General features: G+C 41.7%; 1 protein-coding gene and 1 pseudogene across 1 annotated transcript in view; one reads left to right on the forward strand and one right to left on the reverse strand.

Annotated features, from left to right (window-relative positions):
• LDLRAD4 (low density lipoprotein receptor class A domain containing 4) overlaps positions 1 to 22,592 on the reverse strand; it is a 610,108-nt gene that overhangs the window by 313,154 nt on the left and 274,362 nt on the right. The gene's annotated exons all lie outside the window — the stretch shown is intronic.
• On the forward strand, positions 4,279 to 5,033 carry LOC101345942 (microsomal glutathione S-transferase 2 pseudogene; annotated as a pseudogene).

The raw sequence follows: 22,592 nt of genomic DNA on the forward strand, positions 1-22,592 counted from the left end.
TGGGTGGAAAGCCATAGCAATGCACTCCCTTACATGCCATGCTTGGGGGGGGCGGTGGAAGAGGTGGTCCTGTTTGTTTCTTAGATGACTGTTTCTTCCCCTAGTTGGGGCTATGTGGAAGCTTAGCTCTCCTCTGACCTCTAGGAACTACCCTAGCTCTGCACTAGTTTTTTCCATGGTTACTGCTCTATTGAAGAAAATGGCCTATTTCTGACAACCTTGGCTGGGTTAGAATCCCAGGCTCTGTAAGGACAAGATACAGTTTGCCCTGAAAAGCTAATTTCAAATTCTTCATAAAGAACTTTTTTTTACAGTACCATGAGCCAGTTAGGGGTTTCCTGAATTCCTCTGCATATCTAACCAATAAATATCTCCAGTAGACTTAAGAAACTTTAGACAATCTGATTAATAAACAGGACCAGAGTCTTAAAACCAATCCTCCTTAGTGGAACCCTGCTTGACACCCCTGAACTTCCAACATTAACAACTAGCCTCTCTTCTGCTCACTTCCTCCCCAGGAGCACGCCTTCGGGGAGGCTGTTACACCTGTGCAGTGTGATCCAATGGCCCAGCTCCCGGAAACTCTGCATGTTGTGCCCAAGTTTCTCCCCAGCTGAATCATTCTGATCCACAGTCTGACCCTCATAGAATCTTAGTCTCCCTGCCACAGTTTACAATCAGTCTCAACCTTTGGCTGGCTTCCCTTCCAGCAACCCCTACCCCCACCACCTCCAGTAGAATGGATCTCACATGCCATAAAGTCCTTACTCCCAGAAATTGTCCACTATTGTTGCAACTGAGCCCAGACCACCTAGATTAGTGATCACAGTCATGTCAACAACTGAGTAATTGTGGATGTGCCTAACAAGGACAATTTCTCAACCTCCCTAGACAGTCCACCCATCCATGTGGGAAAATTCACAGTTGACCTAATTTCAACTGAAAATCTCTCCTGCTGAAGTTGATCCCATTCTGTCTTGTTCTATCCTTAGCAGAGACAGAAATAACTGGCCAGGGTCTACCTTAACCATTCGTACCAGGGGACATGCATCTTATGTCATCCTTTAGCTTTCTCACCTACAAACTTCATTTGTCCTGTTTATCTAATTACTGGAGGAAGCAGACATACTAATGGAAATGAAGTTGAGTTTTAATTCTATTTCAAAGCCAATCTAGTAAGTCTTCTCAATTCTATTGCTGTGGACAAATTTATAAAATAGCAATAATAATTGATATTAATAAGACACAAAGGTATCATAGAATCTAAGTCTCAGAATGCACACTGAAAACAAATTCATTAAAAAAAAAACGCAAACCAAAGTAGCTTTTCTTTATATTCAAGTATAACAAAGCACCTCATTTACAAATGTCACCCTCTCCACCCCTATGTGCAGGACTCCCTATCCACATTTGTTGTTTTATTTTTTTCTACAGCACTCATCATCTTTTGATAAATAGCATCATTGTTTGTTTGCTCATTATGTCTCAGCTTTCTAGAATGTAAGTTGTCCTGACATGGGGATTTCTATGGTGGTGTTCATTGCTACATCCTGGGACCCAGAAAAATGCCTAGCAGGTAACAGATTCTCAGTAAATATTGGCTGAATGAATGAGAGGTTATTCTATCAAGTAACAGCATTATTTCTAAATCATAAATATCACATCACTCCTTGTGGTGAAATGAGTTCCTTTATGTGACATTTTGTCTCAGTTCTTTGGAAAAAGTTTGAGAGATTTTCTGCCTAAACCCTGAAGAGTTACCTTTGCCCTAGTTTTCTACCCGAGAGAGTTTGTTGCTTTTGTTCAGGTTGATCGACATTTTCTGGGTAAGCTGTAAACAATTTGGTTTGATACTTTTTTTCTGGTCCTGGGCTGCAACCTGCCCTGTGATTGGTATGCACCTTGCAAGGGTTGGTCAATAGACTATGCAAATGAGGCTAAGTGTAGCCTACTATGAAAATGAAGTGTCTGTGGCCTACTGAGAGGGGACTGGTCAGTTCATGGCCACACTGGGAGGGGCCATAGCTTGAAATTCACAAGAAGTTGTGTATAGAAGCTGCCAATCCCACAGAGGCTTTTCAGACAGATAGAAGCAGAAAGACAGGAAACAGGAAGAAGTAGAAAAAAGAAAAAGGCAAGAGAGAAGAAACAGAGAGAAAGGAGGCAAGGAACTTACTAAAAGATCTGTAACATGGTTAAGAGCTGTAACACTGAAGCAGCAACAGGCCTGAAGTGGCCCTGCAGCAGTCAGTGGTGACAGACAGCAGGGCCAAGCGGAGCCTGTCCTCAGGGGGCCGAGAGGAGCTGAGAGAGCTGTCCAGCACTGAAGAAGGGAGGGGTGTGCTCTCCTCTTTGTGGAGCCTTCCAGACTTTGCCTGTGTGCTTCCTGATCCTCAGTTGTAGCCTGTTGATCCTGATCCCCAGTTGTACCCTGTTGCTTCCTTAATAAACCATTTAACTCTAAGTATGGTCTGTGAGTTCTGTGTGTGGCCACTGCAATGGATTATCGAACTCAGAAGAGAAGTAGAGAGTGCCAGGGGATGGATGGCTGCTTGCAGATTTGATAAAAAGTTTAGAGAGTGGAGGTATGTCTGACCTCTACCTCACAGGGATCAGCCTTATGCTGATGCTGATCTTGATTCCTCTCTCTCTCCCTGAAGTTAGAGGAGGTCTGACGCCACACCATTTTTGCACTCCTCTACTTTAAATCTTCCACCTCCTGGATACAGTGCTCATTACTATAATGCCGTTCCTGCTGATGTTGGACCATCTTTCCAGCTTCACACTCAGTCTTCTACACATCATGCTGGAATCCAGACACCCAGACTCATGGATGTTTCCCGGCACACCACGGTCTCCATACTGGGTCTGCCTGGGGTGACTCACCCACCCCTCCACCTGACAAATGCCTACTGACCTTCAGCAAAAAAGAAAAAAAGCACCACGCCTGTGGAGCCTTCACTGAAATCCCATCCCCACCCAGAATCAAGCCCTGCTGCCTCTCCATTTCTATGGCAACCAGCACATCCCTCTAGTACAGTCTGTCACACGTTGTCATTATTCATCTATCTGTATGTCTTGCCCGCTGGCAAGACCTCCTGATCACAGAGTACATCATGGCTGCAACCCCAGCATGTAGCACAGAAAAGGATTCAAAATTATTTCACCTGGGGAAACTGAATCCAAAGCACTGGGCGAAGGGAAGGGAGAAGATCACTTTAACGTGACCCAGCATCCATTTTCTCATCACACTGTCCACACAGACATGCTAGGAAGTGCAACGGAAAGACAGAGAGAGAGCAGCTCACTCCGCTGTGCTGGCTTGAACCAGAAGGGCCCACCTTCTTCACTAATGTAAGCTACTAAAGCTGTGTAAATCACAAAAACTAGAATACGGTCATCCTCTCCACCACAGGTCCAAATTAGAAGCCAATAAAAATCTAGATAATACTTTAAATATGTAAGTATGTACTTAAAAGAGAAGGCAAAGTTATGTACTGTAATGGAATGTGCAAAGACCTGGAGTTAGAAAACAAAAAGGGAAGAACATACTCAGCATTTCTTAAGCTGAAAGAACTGAAGAAAAAATTCAAGCCTCGAGTTCAAATACTGCAGGAATCTATGGGTAAAATACTGAATGACCCAGGAAGCATCAAAAGAAGGTGAAAGGAATACACAGTCACTGTACCAAAAAGAATTGGTCAACGTTCAACCATTTCAAGAGGTAGCATATGATCAAGAACCAATAGTACTGAAGGAACTGGTACAAGCAGCACCACCGAAGGCATTGGCGAAAAATAAGGCTCTAAGCTCTTTGGGGCTTCCTAGATTGTTGAGAACATACATGCATGGAACAGGGAGTGCTTTGTTTACCTAATAAGGAAGGTCAGCACTGCAAAGTCAGAAAAGGGCCTCTCTTCTTTCCCCTTGCTCTCTACAAGCAGTTGAGTGAACCAGAACTTCGAATGAAGATGACTAGGAATTCAGTCCTGCTGGCTGCTGTGTCTGTTCTCTCTGCCTATCAGTGTAACCTGACCCTACTAATGTCAGTAAATTTACATTAGTCCTTAAACTAGCCCAAATCAGATCTGGCCTGCCCAGCACACACAGAAGGGCCAGCTGTAACTGGTAATTGACCTCAACAGAGGACGCAGCAAAAGGAGGAACGAGTCAAAAGGAAAATCATCACCTGGACCCTGTTTCAAAATGACAGTCCAGCAAGAACCAGTGACCTCCTGTTTCCTGGCTGCCTTCTAGAGTTTTCCCTCCCCAGAATACCTGTGCGTCTGCCATCCTGCTGCCCAAATCACATATAAGCCCTGCTTCCCATAGCTTGGTAAACCAGATCTAAGGAACTTCCTTCTGGCTCCTTGCTCTGCCCATTGCAATAAAATTACTTTCCCTTTCTCATCAACTAGTGTCCAGATAATCAGCAAGTCTGAGCACACCGGACAAGGACGCACCTTTCTGGGTTCAGCAACATCAGCAGTTATTTTGCTTTTCAGGTTGGAAAGGCAAGATTAAAATACAAAGTCACACCCCCAGCAGTTACCAGGTTACCAGAGTTTGGGAGAGTATTCTGTGCACAACAAAACTGTGTGGAGTTTTATCCCATATTTATGGTTGCATTCTGGATGGCTGGGTGGTATTTCAACCAAGTTTTCGCAACTTTTCTGGCTCTGGTGTACATTTATGCCCATCGCCAATATTTTTGTGGATATTCAGAAGATGCTAAAAAAAGGATCACTGGTTTCTGGTTGAGTCTGAGGATTCTGGCTGTGTTGATCATCCTAGGCACCCTGAGCACTGCAAACAGCTTTCTGGATGAATACCCGGACCTCAGTATTATCAAGAAACTGAGGCAGCACCTCTAACCTTTTCCCCTCCCTTCCCCTTAATGCTTGTAGATGCTGTTTTCACCTTAAAGGTAATATGGTGTCAACTAGTTAAATTTAAAAAATAAAAGTCTTACTTTGTTTTTCTTGGAAAAAGAAAAAAGGCTCCAAGAATTGATGGGATACCAACTGAGATGTTTCAACAAACAGATGCAAAGCTGGAAGTGCTCACTCATTTATGCCATGAGATTTGGAAGACTGCTACATGGCCAACTAACTGGAAGAGATCCATATTTGTGCCCATTACAAAGAAAGGTGATCCAACAGAATGCAGAAATTATCGAACAATATCATTAATATCACATGCAAGTAAAATTTTGCTGAAGATCATTCAAAAATGGTTGCAGCAGTACATTGACAGGGAACTGCCACAAATTCAAGCTCAAATGTAATGTTATGGATTGAATTGTGTCTCCCCAAAATGTGTGTTAACTTGGCTAGCCCATGATTCCTAGTACTGTGTGGTTGTCCACCATTTTGTGATCTAATGTGATGATCCTATGTGTTGCCAATACGAGAAAACTGCTCACCTGTGTTTTATTGGGAAAACCTGGTGACATAGTGGTTAAGAGCTACAGCTGCTAACCAAAATGTTGGCAGTTCAAATCCATCAGGTGCTCCTTGGAAACCATATGGGGCAGTTCTACTCTGTCCTATAGGGTAGCTATGAGTAGGAATTGACTTGACGGCAACGAGTTTGGTTTTTGTTTTTTTTTTGGTGTTTCATTGACTATGCAAAGGCATTAGACTGTGTGTATTATAACAAATTATGGATAACATTGGGAAGAATGGGAATTCCAGAACACTTAATTGTGCTCACGAGGAACGTATACTTAGACTAAGAGGCAGTCGTTCCAACAGAACACGGTAATACTGCATGGTTTAAAATCAGGAAAGGTGTGCATCAGGGTTGTATCCTTTCACCATAATTATTCAATCTGTATGCTGAGTGAATTATCCAGGAAGCTAGATTATATGAAAAAGAGCACAGCATCAGGATTGGAGGAAGACTCATTAACAACCTGCAATACACAGATGACGCAATCCTGCTTGCTGAAAGTGAAGAGGACTTGAAGCACTTACTGAAGAAGATCAAAGACTACAGCTTTCAGTATGGATTACACTTCAACATAAAGAAAACAAGAATCCTCACAACTGGACCAATAAGCAACATCATGACAAACAGAGAAAAGACTGAAGTTGTCAAGGATTTCATTTTACTTGGATCCATAATCAATGCCCATGGGAGCAGCAGTCAAGAAATCAAATGACATATGGCATTAAGCAAATCAGCGGCAGTAGACCTCTTTAAGTGTTAAAAAGCAAAGATGTCACTTTGAGAACTAAGGTGTGCCCCTCCCAAGCCATGGTGTTTTCAATTGCCTCATATGATGTGAAATCTGGACAACTAATAAGGAAGGCTGAAGAAGAATTGATGCCTTTGAATTATAGTATTGATAAAGAATACTGAATATACCATGGACTGCCAGAAGAATAAACAAATCTGTCTTGGAAGAAGTACAGCCAGAATGATCCTTAGAAGTGAGGATGGCAAAACTTCATCTCACATACTTTCGACATGTTATCAGGAAGGACCAGTCCCTGGAGAAGGTTTTTTGGTAACGTAGAGAGTCAGTGAAAACGAGGAAGACCCTCAATGAGATAGACTGACACAGTGGCTGCAATAATGGGCTCAAATATAATGTTATGGATTGAATTGTGTCCCCGCAAAATGTGTGTTAACTTGGCTAGCCCATGATTCCTAGTACTGGTGGCTGTCCACCATTTTGTGATCTGATGTGATGATCCTATGTGTTACAAATCCTAACTTCTTGATGTTAATGAGTCAGGATTAAAGGCAGTTATGTTAATGAGGCAGGAATCAATCTACAGCATTAGGTGGTATTTTGAGTCAATTTTTTTTGAGATATAAAAGAGAAAAGTGAGGAGAGAGAAGAGGAACCTCATTCCACCAAGAAACAAGAGCTTGGAGAGAGTGTATCCTTTGGGCCCAGGGTCCCTGTGCTGAGAAAATTCTAGACTAGGGGAAGATTGATGACAAGGACCTTCCCCTAGAACCAACAGAGAGAAAAAGCATTCCCCTGGAGTTGGTGCCCTGAATTAGGATATCTAGCTTTCTAGACTGGGAGAGAACAAATTTCTGTTTGTTAAAGCCATCTGTTTGTGGTATTTCTATTATAGCAGTATGAGATAACTAAGGCAGAATGTGATAATGGAAGAGTAGGGTGCTGCTCTAACAGATACCTAAAATGTGAAAGCGATTGTGAGACTGTGAATGGGCAGAGGCTGGAAGAGTTTTAAAGTGCCTAACAGTAAAAGCCTAGATTGCCTTGAAGAGACTGTTGGCAGAATTATGGACATCTAAAACAATTCTGGTGAGGACTCAGAAGGAAGTGAGGAGAGCTGTAACACCATAGACACAGCAGATGAAGCAGCAGCAAAGAAATGGTGGCAGCACAACCAGGAGACTGGCACAAGACAGTGCTGGAGCCAACCCATGGAGAAAGAGAGCTGACTGCCTTTGTGCAGGAGGCTTCCTGGCAGACTGGGGTGCCTGGGGGCACTTACTGTGGAGCTAGGCTTGCCGACCCATGGAGCAAGAGAGCTAGGTGCCTTCCAGGCACTTACTTACAGAGTGGGGTGCCTCCAGGCACTTACTGGTAGAGCTTAAGAGCTTTGGAGCACTTGCCTGATCAGGGCAGAGGCTGGGCCAGCCCAAGGGCCTGAGGGGCCAAACATCAAGAAACCAGGAAGAAGAAGCTGAAGAGACAAGGAATACAGGAAGCAAAGCTGCCTCAGTCTCAAAGGGTAGGGCTATGACCTCTGGGGTCTCCAAGGGTGGAGCCAAGGCCTCAGGGGTTTCAAAGAGTGGGGCCATGGGCTCCTAAGTTTCAACAGATCTTCACCAACTCTGTTGAGGAGTGTGGGCCTGCCTTTCATGAGTGCCAGAGGGATGGGGCCAGAGCTGCTGCTCAAAGCTGAGGGTGTAGGGCTGTCATGCCCAAGGGGTAGCAAAACGGGGTCTGCTCGGGCCGAGAGGATAGGGTTGCCACTCAGATAGACTACGAGAATGGGGCTGCCCAAATCTGAGGGAGCAGAGTTGCTGTTCCAGTGGGCCTGGAAGGCAGAGCTGAAGCCCAGGGCCAAGGGCCCTCTACCCGGAATCCACAGACTGTGGCTAACACCCAGAGTCTGGAGGGCAGGGCCATTGCTTAAATGGTCTCAGAAAACAGAGGATTATTTTCAAGCCTTGAGAGCTAATGTAATGTGTTCTGCTGACTTGCTTGGCGCCTGTTATCCCTTCTTTCCCTCCAACTTCTCCCATGTATAATGGAAATGTCTAGCTTATGGCAGTTCCACCATCGTACTATGGAAGGAGATAACTTGTATTCTAGATTTCACAGATGAAGAAGAATTTTTGGAATTTAGAACTGGAGTTAATTTAGGACTTTTGGGATGATGTGATGGGGTGAATGTGTTTTACATGTGGCTAAAGGGTAGAATGTTATGGATTGAATTGTGTCCTCCTACAATGTGTGTTATCTTGGCTAGGCCATGATTTCTAGTATTGGGTGATTGTCCACCATTTTGTGATGCGATGTTATTATCCTATGTATTGTGAATTCTAACCTCTATGATGTTAATAAGGCAGGATTAGAGGCAGTTATGCTAATGAGGCAGGAATCAATCTACAGGATTAGGTTGTATCTGGAGTCAATCTCTTTTGAAACATAAAAGAGAGAAGCGAGCAGATACGAGAGGAACCTCACATCATCAAGAAGCAAGAAGTTGGAGGGAGCACGTCCTTTGGACCTGGGTTCCCTGCACTGAGAAACTCCTAGACAAGGGGAAGATTGATGACAAGGACCTCCCCCAGAACCAACAGAGAGATAAAGTAATTCCCCTGGAGCTGGCGCCCTAAATGTAGACTTCTAGCCTTCTAGACGGTAAGAGAAAAAATTTCTGTTTGTTAAAGCCATCCATTTGCGGTATTTCTATTATAGCAGCACTATATAACTAAGACACATAGTAACAATTGTGAGGATAGCGTAGGACCAGGCAATGATTCGTTATGTTGTACATAGGGTCGCTATAAAGTTGGAACCAACTCAATGGCACCTAACAACAACAACATGTATGTTTATATTTTTCACACTGAGAAAAAACTACACACAAATTATATTAGGATTATAAAAGGGCCAAGCATTTTAAAGGAACACAGGTTTTCTCTGAGACAAAGGCCATGGAGCAGAAGTGAGTGAACATGACTTTCTGTGAGAATCCAGGTGCACACACTTAGAACGGCCATCATTTGGCCAATGCCCAAAATGAAATAATGGGTCAGCAATCAGACAGGCACAGAAAAGAGTAATGAGACCAGAAGAACTAGATGGTGCCCAGCTACTACTAATGACACTTCTGACCAGAAACAGAGGGTACTACATAGAATGGGAGAAAAATGTAAAAAAAAAATGTAGAAGAAAACTCAAATTCCTTAAAAAAAAAAAGCAAGATCTACTGGACCAATAGAGACTATAGGAACCCTTGACTATTGCCCTGAGATAACCTTTGAATTTGGAAATGAAGCCACTCCCAAAGGTCAACTTTCAGCCAAATAATAGATTGGCTTATAAAATAAATAATATTACCCATGAGTAATGTGTCCCTTACTGAACCATATGAGACCAAACAGCCAACACTTACCCAAAAGCAAAGATGAGAAGGCAAGGAGGGGGAGGGATGCTAGATCAATGGAAACAGAACAAACATAATCGAAATAACGAGAATGCTGACACATTGTGAAAATTGTATCCAATGTCACAGAACGATTTGTATAAAAATTGTTAAATGGGAACCTAATTTGCTGTGTAAACTTTCACCTACAACACAATAAAATATTAAAAAAAAAAACAAAAACAAAAAGCCAAAGCATCCACAAGAAAACTTCTAGAGCTAACAGAGGATTTTAGTAAAGTTGCAGGGTACAAGGTCAACAAACAAAAATCAGGTGGGTTTCTATACATCAGCAATGAGAAATCTGGAAAAGAAATTAGGGAAATAATTCCATTTATAATAGCATCTAAGAGAATAAAATACCTAGGAATAAATCTAACCAGGGATGTGAAGGACTTACACAATGAAAAATATAAAAGAGATTAAAGAGATTAAGAAAGAGATTAAAGAAGACTTAAATAAATTGAAAGATGTTCCAGGTTCATGGATTGGAAGACTTAATATTGTTAAGATTTCAATACTACCCAAAGTGATCCATAGATTCAGTGCATTCCCAATCAAAATTCCAACAGCCTTCTTTACAGTAATAGAAAAACAAATCTTCAGCTTTAAATGGAAATGCAAGAGGCACTGAATAGTTAGAGCATTGCTGAAAGAAAAGAACAAAGTAGGAGGACTCATACTTCGTGATTTTAAAACACTATAGAGCTATACACAGCCCTGGCAGCACAGTGGTTAAGAGCTTGGCTGCTAACCAAAAAGTTGGCAGTTAGAATCCACCAGCAACTCCTTGGAAACCCTATGGGGCAGTTCTACTCTGTCCTACAAGGTTGCTATGAGTCAGAATTGACTCAACTGCAGTGGGTTTGGTTTTTTGGATACAGCTAACAGTAATCAAAACAGCCTGGTACTGGTATAATAATAGACACGTAGAACAATGGAATAAAACTGAAAGTCCAGAAATAAACCTACACATCTATAGTCAACTGATGTTTGATAAGGGGGCTAAATCCATTTGATGGAAAAAGAAGAGTCTCTTTAATAAATGCTGCTGAGAATACTGGATTTCCACATGCAGAAAAATGAAAGAGGATCTACGCCTCACACATAAAAACAAATTCAAAATGGATTAAAGACCTAAATGTGCAAATTAAAACCATAAAATTCTTAGAAGAAAAAGCAGGGGCAATGCTGTCAGGCTTAGCTTTCAACAGTGGATTATCTAATATAATAACAAAAGCACAAATAGCAAAAGACAAAATAAATACATGGGACCTCACAAAAATTAAAAACTTGTTCATCAAAAGATTTTACTAAAAAAGTGAAAAGACAAGCTACCAACTGGGAGAATATATTCAGAAACTATATATCTGACAGGAATCTAATAACCAAAATATATATAAAACTTTAAAAACTTAACAAAAAGACAAATAACCCAGTCATAAAATGGGCAAAGGACTTGAATAGACATTCCACCGAAGAGGGCATTCAAATGGCTACCACACACATGAAAAGATGCTCAGCATCATTAGCCATCAGACAGATGCAAATCAAAATCACAGTGAGATACCATTTCACTCCCACTAGTGTGACCAAGATTAAAAAAAAAAAAAAAAAAAAAACCCAGAAAATTACAACTGTTGGTGAGGATTTGGGGAAATTGGAGCCCTTACCCATTGCTGATGGGAATGCAAAATTGTACAGCTGTTGTGGAAAACTGTGTGGCAGCTCATCAAAAACTAAAAATATGACCCAGCAATTCCATTCCTAGGTACATACCCAAAAGAATTGAAAGCAGAGACTCCAACAGAGACTTGTACATCAATGCTCACTACAGCACTATTCACAATAGCCAAAAGGTGGAAACAACCTCAGTGCCCATCAACAGAAGAATGGATAAACAAAATGTGGTATATACATAAAATGGAATACTACTCAGTCAATAGAAGAAATGAAGTCTTGATACATGCTACAATATGGATGGAGCTGGAAGACATTCTGCTGAGTGAAGTAAGTCAATCACAAAAGAACAAATATTGGGTGACCTCACTTACATAAAAAGACAAGAAAAGGCAAACGCACAGAGAACAAAGTTTATTAGTGGTCACCAGGGATGGGAAGTAGGGGGAAAGGGGGCTCATGGTGATGGGAATATCGTGTTGATTAAGGGTGGGATTGCACAGCCAATTATTGTAATTGCTGTCAATAAGTTGTACACCTGTAAAAAGTTGAATTGGCAAAAGCTGTTTGATAGAAATATTTACAGGAACAGCAAAAAAAAAAAAAAAGTAGCTGCTGAGGCTGCTTATGTACAACCAAAAACCTCATGGGATTTGGTTTCTTGGTTTGAAGGTTTAGGGTCATGGTTTCATGGGACATCTCAGTTAACCAGCCTAATAACATGTTTAGTGCTTCTGTTCTATCTCCTAGCTCAATTTGTAGTGCCTGGGGTCTTAAAAGCTTGCAAGTGGCCATCCAAGGTCTCTATTTACCTGGAGCAACAAAGGAAGAAGTAGAGTCAGGAAAAGGAGGAGAAAATGGAATGCACGGCTAATTACCTCCATGAATAACTTCAACCTTTGCCATGAGACCAGAAGAACTGGATGGTGCCCGGCTACCATTACTGAACATTTTGATCAAAGATTCCATAGAAGAATCCTGATCAAAAGGGGGAAATGCAGAATGAATTTCAAATTCTTATGGACTCCAGACTTTCAGGATCCACGGAGGGTGGCGAACCCCTGAAACTATTGCCCTGAGATTATCTTTAAATATTAAACCAAAAATATCCCCTGAAGTCTTCTTAAACTAAATAATAGTTTAGCTTAACTAGTAAAAAAATATGTACCTTGAGCACTGTGCTCTTTTCAGAACTATCTATATGGGAGCAAACTGACAACAGCAACTTGAAAGATTAGATAGAAACCTTAGGGTACAGTGACTTTGTTAATGGGGGAGGAACAATTCAGAAAAGGAGGGTGAGAATGGTTGCACAACTCAAGGAACGTAATCCACGTCACTAAATAGCACAGATAGAATTGGGGTATGTTTTGCCATGTATATTCTCAACAACAAAATAAATACAATTAAATATATATATATATAAAGTGAGTGAGTACTAGTCCAGTGCTTATTGGCTCACATTCTCCCAGCTCCTGAAAGCAGCTGAAGTTATAGCTGAATGGAAAAATGGATTAAATGGAGCTTTTTCCTGTCTCCTTAAAATCAGAAACTTTTGTTCCCCTCAAGGCCAAAAATTTTCAGAGTTCTATACAAGTTTTGAGCCACCATAATTACACTAAAAATAATGAGATAAAACCTTCTGGATATCAGAAATACTAAAGGTGTTAGTCATCAAAATTCTCAACAGGTTAACTAGGTTATTCCCTTGTGTTCGCACAGCCAGCAGAAAGTGCCAGGATTAACCGTGGAGCTAGCTCAGTTTCCAGGCTGATGTTAATAAAACCAGAGCCACACTCCTTTTGAATGTCATCTTTTAACTTCTGGTTAATGGAGATCATGTTACTAAGAATGAGCTGCAGGCAGCTAAAAGCCCACAGCCTTGTACAAGGAAATTAAAGGGAAATGTGTAGCTGTTACAACGATGCAATTGTACCTATCAACATTTCAAAGTGCTCTTTTCATTATAATGGGTTGTGTGTGGCTTGCCAAGACAGGAGAAGAAAAAGAAATGGGTATGAGGGTAGAGACAAGCCAGCAAGCGTAGACTTTTGTTTGTTGTTGTGGTGGTGATGTAAGTATATATATAAAACATTTTCCATTTCAACATTTTCTCAGTGGCATTAATTATGTTCTTCATGTTGTGCAACCATCACCACTATCTATTTCCAAATTTTTCCATCACCCTTAACAGAAACTCAGTGTTCCCTAAGCAATGACACCCTATTTCCCCCTCCCGTCAGTCCCTGGAAATCACAAATGAACTTTGGTTTCTATATATTTGCCTATTCTAGATATCTCATTTAAGTGGAATCACTTGATACTTCTCCTTTTGTCCTTGATTTATTTCACTCAGCATAATAGTTCCAAGGTTCACCACAGTGTAGTACATATTAGGACCTCACTTATGGCTGAGTAATATTTCATTGTATGTATGTAACAAATTTTGTTTATCCATTCATCTGTTGATGGACATTTAGGTTGTTTCCACCTTTTGGCTATTGTGAATAGAGCTACAACGAACATTGGTGTACAAGTATCTGTGTCTCTGCTTTCAAGTCTTTTGGATATATAACTAGGAGTGGAATTGCTGGATTTATATGGTAATTCTATGTTTAACTTTTTGAGAAACCGTCACACTATTTTCCTCAGCGGCTACACCACTTTACCAACAATGGATGAGGGTTCTAATTTCTCCACATTCTTGCCAACACTTGTTATTTTCTGTTTTTTTCTGATAGTAGTCATCTTAGTGAGTGTGAAGTGGTATCTCACTGTGGTTTTGCTTTGCATTTCCTTAATGACTAGAGACACTGAACATCTTTTCATGTGCTTGTTGGCCATTTGTATTTCTTTTTTGGAGAAATGTCTGTTCAAGACCTTTGACCATTTTTTGGTTGGGTTATTTGTCTTTTTATTGTTAACTTATAGGAGTTCTTTATATAATTCTGGATATTAAACCTTTATCAGATATATAGTGACCATAAAATTTTTCCCGATCCATAGATTGTCTCTTCGCTTTGTTGATAAAGTCCTATGATAAATTAAAGTTTTTAATTTTGATGAGGTTCCATTTATCTATTTTGTCTTTTGTTGTTTGTGCTTTCAGTGTCATATCTAAGAATTCATTGTTAAATACTAAGTCCCAAAGCAATATCCCTAGTTTTCTTCTAAGAGCTTTATGGTTTCAGTTCTTACATTTAGGTCTTTGATCCATTTTGAGCTAGTTTTCATATATGGGTGTGAGGTATGGGTCCAGCTTTATTTCTCATGTGTGGAAATCCAGCTGTCCCAGCAGCATTTATTAAAGAGACTATTCTTTCTCCATTGTCTGGACTTAGCAACCTTGTTGATTATCAATGGCCCACAGATAGGTTTATTTCTCGACTCTCAATTCTATTCCATTGGTCCACATGTCTATTGTTATATCAGTGCCAGACTGTTTTGATTACTGTAACTTTATAGTATGTTTTGAGATAGGGAAGTGTAAGTCCTCCTACTTTGTTCTTCTTTTTCAAGATTCCTTTGGATATTCGGGGCCCCTTGCAGTTCCTTATAAATTGGAAGACTGGCTTTTCCATTTCTGCAAAGAAGGCTGTTAGAATTCTGAAAGGGATTGCATTCAATCTATAGATTGCTTTGGGTAATATTGACATCTTAACAATATTAAGTCTTCAGATCCATGAATATAAAATATTGTTGGTTTTGTATTTTTAATACGTCTATTTGCAGCAGTATGCAGTATTTCTCCTTGTTGGGCTAGAGAGAGAGAACAGTGCTGTAGACCATGGACTTGGAGGATATAGCTCAAAGTCCTGTTCTCTTTCTAACTGTGTCTGGTTCTCCTCCCTCTGCATTGCTCCCAACCGTTCTCAGTGTGAGCACCACCCAACCATGGCACTTATTTTGCCTCCTGCTTGGCACTGAACTATGTGTCCAATAAATGTTTGTTGAATAAATGAATAAAAGAATGAAAACTAATTACATGAATTAAGGAAATATATACTGGCAATTCAGTAATGCAGAGAAAGCAGCAGGTAATTTGTTAATCACAATAGAAATTAAAATGTTTGAAAAGCAGCAGTTCATTCACAGGAAAGAGTATTATGTATTCCACCTGCAATGAGCATCAAAATCATGGCTTAGCTATTCCGTCGGGACCAACTGGTTAGTGTACTGCCTGTTGGCCTTGGTGCAGGCCCAGGTGGGCTTGGGGGAGGGGCTGTGGGCCAAGTCAGTGCCTCAACTCCTCCCCTCCTGGTCCAGCCTGGCTCCCGCTGCCTCACTCTGCCTTGGAGAATGAGCTCTTCCATAGTTGACCAGCTGCTTGTGGATATCAACACAGCTGCTTTCCCTATCATGCCTGAGGCTTCTTTAATTCCACAAGCAGCATTTAGGGAGGCCCTGGCAAGTGGGGGGCAGCCTTTTAGAAAGATGTCTGTGGGAAACAGGGGGCAGAGCCAGAGGCCAGCCTGAGAAGAATCATAGAATTCCAAAGACTTAAATGCCCGGGGGGACCTGGATTCAGTGGAGCTGAAACTTGAGCTTTCACAGTAGATGGCTTTCTGTTCCAGTGTGCAAAGTTCGTGTCCTGACTTTCTAAATATCACTGGACAAATGGCAAGTTCCCTGCTGTGTAACTTCCCCATCAGACTAACTAAAATTAAAGCCATAATCTTTCTAATCTTTCTCTGCTTAAACAACAGAGGCCTCTAACTTTTTGTTTCTTTATCCCTATTTTTATTTACTCAATCATCTGTCATCCATCCCACAAATACTACCTGCCAATACTACCCACTAGCCCACTGTCTTGGGGCTTTATGCACATTATCTTGGAGGAAGAAACCGAGGCTCAGAAAACTAAGTGACCAGACTAGCCGCCTGGGGAGGGTGATCACTCTTCTCCTCCCCAGCACCCAAAAAGAGATAGCAGCATGGGGGTCAGGGGATGGGGTAGAGACAGGGACTGCTGGAGCGCAGAGTCAGGAAACAGGACTCCATGGTGACAGTGATGATGATGGTGATGGCAGCAGTAGCATTGCAGACCAGAGGACAGGGGTACGTGGCCAGGCTGGCTTCCTAAACTCCAGCAGCACTACCCTTGCCCACCTATCTACTCATGCACATCCCAGGACACAAGTGGTGGAAGTCAAAGTGTCTAGATGCATAGAAGTGCACACATGTACCCACAGGCCCATCCAGCAGTGGGGCTCCAGTGGCCTCTTTGATCTACCTGCAGTGCAAAGCTGTCACCTCCACAGAGACCTGAGGAAAAGTGAATCTGTGGTTCTACATGCAGACTGTCTAAGGCAAAAAGGTACCATCTGCTCCTTCTAACAAGCAATTATTCTTTTTGTTCAGTGAAACTGGTGTGCTTTTCCTGTGTGCAGTGTGGAAGAAGCTGCTTGGGGAGTTCTCTGTCCCTGTCAATGACAGCTGAGCGACCTGTCTGATGAGGCCATGTGGCCTACTTAAGTCTCCACCAAGCTTCGTTTGAGTGGCTTGTGCATCTGAGATGTTGACTACTAAGGCAACTTCCAGCATCAGCAAATCTAACAAACGTTTTCTGTTACGTCCAGACCATTCTTACATGAATATTACATCGTCATTCATTACTGCTGCAAAATTCAGGAAGTGAGGAGTCAGGCTGTCCATGGACCGCTATGTTCTAGAACACGTGCAGGAATGCTCGGCACATTTCTCCTGACTAAGCAGTTCAACACTTGGGCTCCAGGGCTTGAGCAACGGTTTCCTTGAAGGTCTCTAGCAGAATAAGCATCGAGTCCAGTGCTTGGGCTCTGGGTCTAAATCTTGACTCTGCCACAAAATAAATGCAAGCCTTGATCACATATCTGAGTGACATTCTCTTCCTGTGTAAAATGGCAATAAATCCCTCACAGGACTGGTGCAAGGAGATAATGTACACCAAGTACTTAGAATGTACCTGGGCAGAGTGAGGGCTCAATAAATGCAGCTATTACTTGTGTTGATACTTTTTATTGGTGGAAATATTATTATTTTATTTTCTACAAATACTTTAGCTTCCTTCCTACTGACACCTCAACTTAATTGCTTCTCTGAGAGTGAGGTTTTTAGAACAATGACAACAATGTAGTGTGTCACATTCTGAACAATCTAATGAGCAATGTTTAATCCATAATTTACTATTTATATTTCTATTGATTATTTGTTTCTAATAAAGAGAACAATCTATCCTTTCTCATTTTTACAAAATCCAGCACCAACCTCAAATGTGCATTTGTGAAGTTTATCTTCAATTAAGGTATGTGTTCTAATTTATTTTTGTAAAGAATTGAGATGTTAAAAAGACATTTTGTGGTCCTCTAGGCTGTGGTCCAAGAACTTCCTCCTTAAAAAAAGGTATTCAGTTGTGTAGGTCTCTTTCATTTTCCATTGTAAATCACAAAGTGTAGTGGCCAATTAACAAGGGACTTCTCTGAAAGTGTATCCAGAAGGGTACAAAGATTCTGTCCTTGCTCACAGCCTTCCTACATGTAATCTATGCACATATGCAGGCCTCTCAGTAAGATACCAAGTTGATGTCTGTGCATTTGGAAGCTGGGTATGAACATACGCATACTAGTGAGTGTCCAATCTTTCTATCAGTTGAGAAATCACATATCATAGAATTTTAGGAGTGGGAGAGACAATAGAGATCATGTAATCCAACTCCCTTATTATAGAACTAAGAAATTTCAGGCCCCATGGCCCTCCTTGGCATCAGCCAGTTGCTCTAGGAACTAGGGCTGTCAGTCCCGTTACAACTGTGGGGTGAGGATTGGGGGATGGTAGCCGCTGGGTACACGTGGCTCACCTTGGGAAGATCAGCAGCCCAAGGTGCTCAAGTTAGATTGTTCAGAAGCGAGAAGGGGTACCATGGTGGCATTAGGATCAGGTCCTGGCACTGCCATTTGTTACCTGTGTGATCTTGGGTAAGTTGCTTCACCTCTCTGAATCACAGTTTGCATCCCTACAGAATGTAGGTAGTAACAGTATCTACCTCATGAAGTTACTTTAAGGAAAAATTATATAATTCATTTAAAGAATTAGAAGACTCATAGGTGTTTAATATTACATCTATAACTAATTTTGGGCCAAACTGTAAGTCAAAACTTTGGTTTACTGACTTTCAAATTAGTTGTTTTCCTATTTGCACAATATGCTGTGAAACGACACAAAGATTAAACATCAATGAATATACGTGTGTGATGTATATGTCTATATACAGAAATCTTTGTCCCAAAACTTATGTAGAGAGTGATATCATGAAAAATGACAGACAGGAAGCTCTAGGGGTTGGTCCCTGCACCAAAACAACAATTAAACTGGCAAGAGCAACTGAAAGCGACTATTTTGGAACTCTGGATACTGATCAAACACATATCAGCAAGGGAACTGATTGATGAAGGGACAGGCTGCTGATCCCCCCACCGTGAGCCATGTGTGTCCAGTGGCTACCATCTCCCAATCTTCACCCTAAAGTTGTAATGGGACTGGCAGCTCTAGTTCCTGGAACAACTGGCAGATGCCAAGGAGTGCAATGGGGCCTTTGCCCTCCAAGAATGTGGGGTTCGCTAGTTTGCAGAGTTGGGTTGGTCTGGCAGTGCCCTGAGTGACCAGAGCAGTTACTGTAGTTTCAACCCTCTCCCAGCAGTGACTTCTCCCAGGACAGTACCATAAATTGTGAGCGCACCTTTTATTTATTCATTTGGTGGTGGTGGTGGAGGCGGGGTGGATTGAAACTGTCAGGCTGCTGGCTAACTGCAGAGATAACAGAACAGAAACATCAATCACAGCACACAACTGGAATATACCCTTTGGAAAAAAAAACAGTTTAAAAAAGTCATCCAAAAAACTGACTATACTTGTACACCAATGTTCACTACAGCACTATTCACAATAGCTAAAAGGTGTAAACAACCTAAATGTCTATCAACGGATGAATGGATAAATAAAACGTGGTACAGACATACAGTGGAATACTACTCAGCCAGTAGGAGAAATGAAGTCTGGATACATGCTATAATATGGATGTAACTGAAAGACATTCTACTGGGTAAAATGAGTCAATTACAAACGGACAAATATTGTATGACCTCACTTATATAAAAAGGCAAGAAAAGACAAATGTAAAGAAAACAAAGTTTATTAGTGGTTACCAGAGGCAGGAGGCAGGGGAAAGGGGAGGTGAACGGTAACGGAAATATTGCATTGATTAAGGGTAGGGTTGCACAGCCAATTATTGCGATTGCTGTCAGAAAGTTGTACAGCTGTAAAAAGTTGAATTGGCAAAAGTTGTGTGATGGACATATTTACAACAGGGACAGAAAAAAAAAAAGAATAGTTACTGAGGCTGATAATGTACAACCAAACACCCCATGGGATTTGGTTTCTTGGTTTGGAGGTTTAGGGTCATGGTTTCATGGGATAGTCTAAGTCATTGGTCCAATAACATGTTTAGTGCCTCTGGTCTGTCTCCTAGTTTTATGTATAGTGCCTGGGGTCTTAAAAGCTTGCAAGTCACCATCCAAGCCACAATAATTGGTCTCTATTCATCTGGAACAACAGAGGAAGAAGGAGGAGGATATGGAACGTGTGGCTAACTGCCTCCATGAACAACTGCCCCCTTTGCCATGAAACCAGATGAACTGGATGGTGCCCAGCTACCAATACTGAACATTTTCATCAAAGATTCCACAGAAAAATCCTGATCAAAACTGGGGAATCACAGAATATAATTAAAAATTCTCAGAGACTCCAGACTTCCTGGAGCCATATGGTTAGATAAACCCCCTGAAAGTCCTGCCCTGAGACAATTTTTAAACCTTAAACCAAAAATAGTTTAGCTTGGGGGCAAAGATGGCAGACTAGTCAGATACTTCCTGTGGTCCCTCTTACAACAAAGACCTGAATAAACAAGTGAATTGAATATATATGACAATCTAGGAGCCCTGAACATCAAAGGTAAAGTTGAGGAACTGGACTGAGCGGCAGGGGGAGGGAGAGACAGTTCAGAAGCAGCAAGATGTTGCTAGACTTGACCCAGCAGGAGCCAGTGCCCTTCAAGTCACATCGGCTCTCATGCACGATGAGGCAAGCACTGGCACTCAGGAAGTGTTTTCCACATCGGGAGAGACCAAGCGGCAGAGAGTCTACTTGGGCCTCCAGAACAAGCAAAAAGCGGCGCTCAATTGGCCAAAGATAAATACATGCGTCTGGCCTACCACGCAGATCAAAAAACACCCCCTTTGGGAAAACCTCTCTCCCAGTTACTTGCCCCCTCCCCGCTATGCACCAGGTCCTACGCCTGCTTCAGTGACTGCCAAGTCCCCTGGGCCAGAAGTAGGACTTGTCATGCACCCTGAGCCATTCTCCTAGTCTTGGAGAGGGAACAAATTAACAATCAGGAAAAAATAATCTGCCAGCTCCACAAAGTCGGGAACTCAGGGTAGGCAAAGCTCCTTTGCCTAGGCACAGGCATAAGGGGTCCACGGGCTTTGAATGCCTTTCATCCCTGCATAGACCTGTGTGGGCCCATTTCAACAAGGTATGCCCTCATTGCCACAGTACAAAAGGGTATATGCCTGAAGGCTAACTTCAACTGTATCAGCTGTATGGTGAAGTGGCAGGTTCATGACATTTGACGCTGCTCTGCCATTAAGCAGGGTCCTTACGTAGCCACATGTGGGGCCTGAGGACTGGTGGCTCCACCCACGCCACCTAGCCACCCACGACAGGGGTCCGAGAATAAGTGGTGCCTCCCAATCCTCATAGCCAACAGCATTGGTTGCCCAGAGTCTAGCTGTAAAACGCACACACCTAAAAGTGCTCTAGGGAACAGAGACATGCTTTCCTCCCAGACACTCAGGGGCAGCTGTCAGCCCCCAGCTGCAGCCAGATACCTATGCGTACACCAATCACTCACGCCTGTCTAGGACTGTAGGTGAGAGCCTGCACCACACACTGGGTGACCGACTACCTGGACACCTGGGCTGAATCCATACAAGAAAAGTAAACAGACTGCTGGGCTCACATACCTAGTAACAGATCTAACCACCTGGTGACAGGAGGTTAGCACTTCAAAGGCACCAATAATTAAACTAAGTCACACGAGCAGCCTATCTGGGTAAATGAAAACAAAACAAGAAGCTAGAACACAGTAAGCAAATATGAAATAAATAAATATAATAATTTATTAATGGCTCGGAGACAACAGTCAATATCAAATCATATAAAGGGGCAGACCATGGTGGCTTCAGCAAGCTCCCAAAACACAGAATCAAGAAATTTTCCAGAGGAAGAGAACTTCTTGGAAATACTGGAGATAGAACACGAAAGATTAATATACGGAACTCTTCAAGAAATCAGGAAGGAGATCATTCCAAATGCAGAACAAGCCAAGGAACACACAGACAAAGCAATAGAGCAACTTAAGAAGATTAGAGAAGAGCATAATGACAAATTTAATAGGCTGCAAGAATCCATAGAGACACAGTAAACAGAAATCTAGAGGATTAACAGTAAAATTCCAGAATTAGACAACTCAGTAGAAAGTCACAGGAGTAGAACTGAGGCAATGAAAGTCAGAATAAGTGAGATTAAAGATAAAGCACTTGACACAACTTATTTGAGGAAAAATCAGATAAAAGAATTTTAAAAAACAAAGAAACCCTAAGAATTTTGTGGGACTCTATCAAGAGGAATAACCTGCCAGTGATTGAAGTACCAGAACAAGGGGGGATAACAGAAAATACATGGAGAATTGTTGAAGATTTGTTGGCAGAAAACTTCCCTGATATCATGAAAGATGAGAAGATATCTATGAAAGATGCTCATCAAACCCCACATAAGGTAGATCCCAAAAGAAAGTCACCAAGACATATTATAATCAAACTTGCCAAAACAAAAGATAAAGACAGAATTTTAAGAGTGGCTAGGGTTAAACGAAAAGTAACCTACAAAGGAGAGTCAATAAGAATAAGCTCGGACTACTCAGCAGAAACCATGCAAGCAAGAAGGCAATGGGATGTCATATATAAAGCCTTAAAGGGAAAAAATTGCCAGCCAAGAATTATATATCCAGCAAAACTGTCTCTCAAATATGATGGTGAAACTAGGGAATTTCCAGATAAACAGAAGTTTAGGGAATTGGCAGAAACCAAACCAAAATTACAAGAAATACTACAGCAGACTTCCGGCAAGATGGCGCTCTAGGCAGAAACACCACGCCGTCCCTCCACA

Source organism: Trichechus manatus, unplaced genomic scaffold (genome assembly GCF_000243295.1).
Source record: "Trichechus manatus latirostris isolate Lorelei unplaced genomic scaffold, TriManLat1.0 scaffold00262, whole genome shotgun sequence".
Classification (NCBI taxonomy): domain Eukaryota; kingdom Metazoa; phylum Chordata; class Mammalia; order Sirenia; family Trichechidae; genus Trichechus; species Trichechus manatus.